This window comes from Nymphaea colorata, chromosome 4 (assembly GCF_008831285.2).
Source record: "Nymphaea colorata isolate Beijing-Zhang1983 chromosome 4, ASM883128v2, whole genome shotgun sequence".
Lineage (NCBI taxonomy): Eukaryota > Viridiplantae > Streptophyta > Magnoliopsida > Nymphaeales > Nymphaeaceae > Nymphaea > Nymphaea colorata.
The window spans coordinates 985,306-989,261 of record NC_045141.1 but is presented as its reverse complement, the minus strand read 5'-3'; the positions used below and the strand labels follow the sequence as shown (position 1 = coordinate 989,261).

Below are 3,956 nucleotides of genomic sequence, written 5' to 3'. Positions count from 1 at the left end.
CATCCAATTTTCAAACTGTCGTCTCCTTCGTATGGGTTGTAATATAAAGACTGTTGATATAATTGGTACCTGGTGCTTAGCACCTGAATCTGGGCACCAGCATGCACTGTCTATGCTTTGATTTGAACTGGCTGACAGGCTGTAGCCTGTAGGACCTTTGTTTTTCTCTTTCAAAAGATTACTATATGACCGGCAATTCTTGTCAATATGGCCAATTTTTTCACAAACTTGACAAACTGGCTGATCACCATTTTGAGAGTCGTTCCTTCGCCCTCCTCTTTTATTCTTATAATTCCACTTTCATGACCTCTAAAATTCTGAGATCGATTGAAATTATTTTGATTTGAGGCAATGTCGGCAGCTGGTTGAAGTTGATCAAGATTTTGATATGCAACTTCTCTGAAATTTGCTGTCTGAATAAGCAAAAATTCACTCCTTCCAAGTTTCAATGCTAGTGTTGAAAGCCGAGAATTCAGCATGGAGATTTCTCGATATTTGAGGCCCCGTTTGATTGCAGGGGGAAAAACGGTGGAGCGGTTAAAATTCGTATGGCCGCGTTAAATTTTTCTTGTTTGCTGTTGAGTGCATCAAACGTGGAGAAATTTACCCCGCAAAAGTGGTAGTGGTACTACTGATTTCTTTGATGCTAATGTAAGCATCCATAGAGCTAGTCCCCTTCAAATCTTAAAGTTGGGATTTTAGTTGCACCATTCTACATCTAAGTAAGCAGCTTTTGAGCCTTCCAAAGTTCAGCAGAAGATTTTAACCCAATGTGAAGGGGTTTCGATGAAGATTTGATCCAACTCGATAAAAGTTGGTCACGAGGCAACCATTCAATACTACTTTATTGAGCTGGGTAGTGCCACCTAGTTTATGCTTTGGTGGTGTAGGTCTGCCACCATCAACAAAGACTATGAGATCAATATGGGAGTAAAGTGATCTTCCCAAATGAGATAATTTTCTGTTCAATTTGATAGACAGAGAATGTTGAAGATTATTTGGGATTCTGAAGCAAGAAGGTATTTATTATTCATACCGATGTCGTCGAATCCTTGAGTTGTACATGATCCCTGATCAGCCAAGAAAGTGAGGAATATGATGAAAGGGAAAACGAGTTTTAAAGTGGCAGAATATAACAGCATTTAGAAGTTTCGCCTCTCTCCTCTCATCACGATTCTCCACGATCGAAGGAAGCCCAAGAACTGCATATAAGAGAGAGGGAGAGAAAGAGAGAGAGAGAGAGAGAGCATAGATGATTGGTTCTCCGCATGGCCTCTGCTTCCGATCTCTTGGGCAGGTTCGCGGTGAACCGAAATCGCCGTTTGCGGTTCTTCACGATCCCGCATACCCGTCTCCATCGTCTGAGCACCTCCTCAGACGAGTTCTTCGACCTCACTTCACCAAAGTTCTCGTTCAGATAGCTTTCCATTCTTCAACAGTTCAACTCCTTTTGAACTCCAACAAGATTCAATTTCTTAAACCACGTTTTCTTACAAACCATCATTCCCGAAGAAGGGAATCATAAAGAGGAGCCTAAAACGCAGAGACATCTTGCGAACACGAGGAACCTGCTTTGTACCAAAAAAAGGAAAAAAAAACTGTGAAGGGATCAAGAAAGTTCGACTTGATTGTGAAGATGGGTGTCTTGTATCGTGATTAATGGTTGAACACCAGGATCTGAAAAAAGTGGCCAAAGGACAAAAAAACTCGAGATCTAAAAGAACTCCATAAGGAAAGGGAAGAAAGTGACCAATGAAGGCAAAGTGAGACTTTCGGAGCTCGTGGCAGACTGGGTAACGTTTGAAAATGCAAATCCAGTTGTGACTAATGGTCTCCATTTTAATGGACAGGTTTCACAAGGTAAGCAAAGTGAACGGGCATGCTTTTCACCATGCAAGATTAGCTGCAATTACACATAAGTTTACAAATGGTTCCAGAAGGAGGTCGAAATTATGATGGATATCTGATTTCTTGGGTCCATGTGGTGGATATTTGAATTCTTGCCATCAATTCCTGACAGAAATGTTTGCAAGACATATTTCACTGCAAAATTTATTTGGAAGGCGAATTGTTTGTTTGTGTTCTTACTTGAATTGAGCAGGAGCTGTTTGTCAGTGGTGATCAAAGAGGGACTCTCATTCACTTCATTGTGGGGGAAAACCTTATGCTATCTGCTGTAGATGGGAGAGTTAGCGACAATAGCGAACAAGGTATTTCCATTCCCTCATTTCAAAGTTGTTAGAATTGAAGAGGTCAAGGGTATTATCCGCATGTAGCCATGACCAATACTGCATGCATTCTACTAGAAGAGATGGATGGATTGGTTATTTTGCATATGAGCAAGAAAAGGCTTCAATGTAATGCATGCGTTGGAAGACTTGGGACCCGACCCATATGCAACTGGTTTTGCTTGTGCGGATTTTGGGAATTGGAGAATGAATTCAAGAATCTATAAGCTCCTATGACTGAATGCATGGCCTTATTTTCGTATTGTGAAATTCCTTCGAGTGAATGGAGATGGTCTTATTCTCGTATTGTTGGTGATATTCTAGAATTGATACTTTTATGTGTGCTGTTACTACATGCCAAAGTAACAACCACTTGAGCTATACGTGCTTGATTGAAGCTCGAATTGAAGATGAGACTGCACGATTAGTGTGGTGTTCCATTGGTTGCCTAATCATAAGCCACTAAGGTTATTTATTCAATCCACACAAGAGACTAGAACCTTGATTATTTGCTTGGTTGGCAAATGAGGTCTATTTCCTTTAAATACGTGTGCTTCTTTTGCAGAAGTCCTTTGAAGAGCTATTGCATTCCATTGGACGGCCAAAGGTGGTAAGAGAACTTCTGGGCAGCAATTCTCCGAGCATGATTGGTGCTAAAACAAAAAGTTAGATGGAAGCAACCTGATTTTGGACTGATTGATGGGTTGGAGATCCTCTATTTCTTGAAATCTCTGGCAAATCCAAGTTATTTGGTAAAATTTGGCTCTTTGTCAAGGATGTTTTAGGTAGTGAGGACTCTATAATGAGTATTGTTGGCTGGTTAAGACCATCAGCATCCCCCCTCTCATTTCTACTAACAGCGATAGAATCTTGTGGGAGGCAAATCCTAATGCATTGTTACGAGAAATAAAATTTAGCATAATGTTTTAATAATGTTAAGAGTCAAAGGCGTACCTGCTCCTTGGATGAGCAACGGCTACCCAACAGCATTATTCACACACTACATTGCCCAAAACGCCTTTTAACTCTTAACTGACGTGGAAACTTGGGTTCCACATGGTTTCCTAATACACCTGTGTCATTCTCACGTAGTGGAGTTGAGCCATTTATTTTTTGAATGATCAGTTGCAAGCATTCCATTTCCTTCGATGCCCATTCGATGGCTGTGGATGTTACCCTTAACTAGCGGATGAAGCAAATGACCAAGGTCTCACAATGAGCCAGGACATGAAGCTCATTCACAATCATCACCTGTTTTAAAGCCTAAAGGTATTTGGATCTACTCACTTACCATCAATGCTACCTCTGGATCAAGGTGAAATTGGCATCAGAGAAGAGAGGTACAGTAGAGATACAAGGATTTCACAAGCAATATAATAAGTAGGGATCATATGAAAGCCCATTGCCCATAGATGTCCAACTATGGATAACAAATGTGAATGGCTGCTTGTTTCAATCGTCAGACATGCTTAATGATAACGCAGCACCACCTTCAACGATTCACAATTCCACCAAATCAGGCATAAACAACGACTCAGCTTCAACGACTCATAACTCCAACAATTCAGGCACCACCAATTTAGAGGGAAATCAAATCAGCTGAGAGACTCAAGCAACAGCTCACCATTCAAGCAAAACAGGAGAAATCAAAATAGAAACAAATCAAATTAGACGAGCAACAAAAATGGAGCAGGATGACGTCGGTTTCTCTTGTTTAAAACCAAAAGA

General features: G+C 40.7%; 1 long non-coding RNA gene across 1 annotated transcript; it reads left to right on the top strand.

The window, feature by feature from the left end:
• Positions 1-1,416: 1,416 nt before the first annotated feature.
• LOC116253513 (uncharacterized) lies at positions 1,417-3,112 on the top strand. The gene is made up of 3 exons (XR_004172450.2): positions 1,417-1,860; positions 2,102-2,210; positions 2,794-3,112. It is a non-coding gene; the product is annotated as an uncharacterized LOC116253513 (long non-coding RNA).
• Positions 3,113-3,956: the final 844 nt, after the last annotated feature.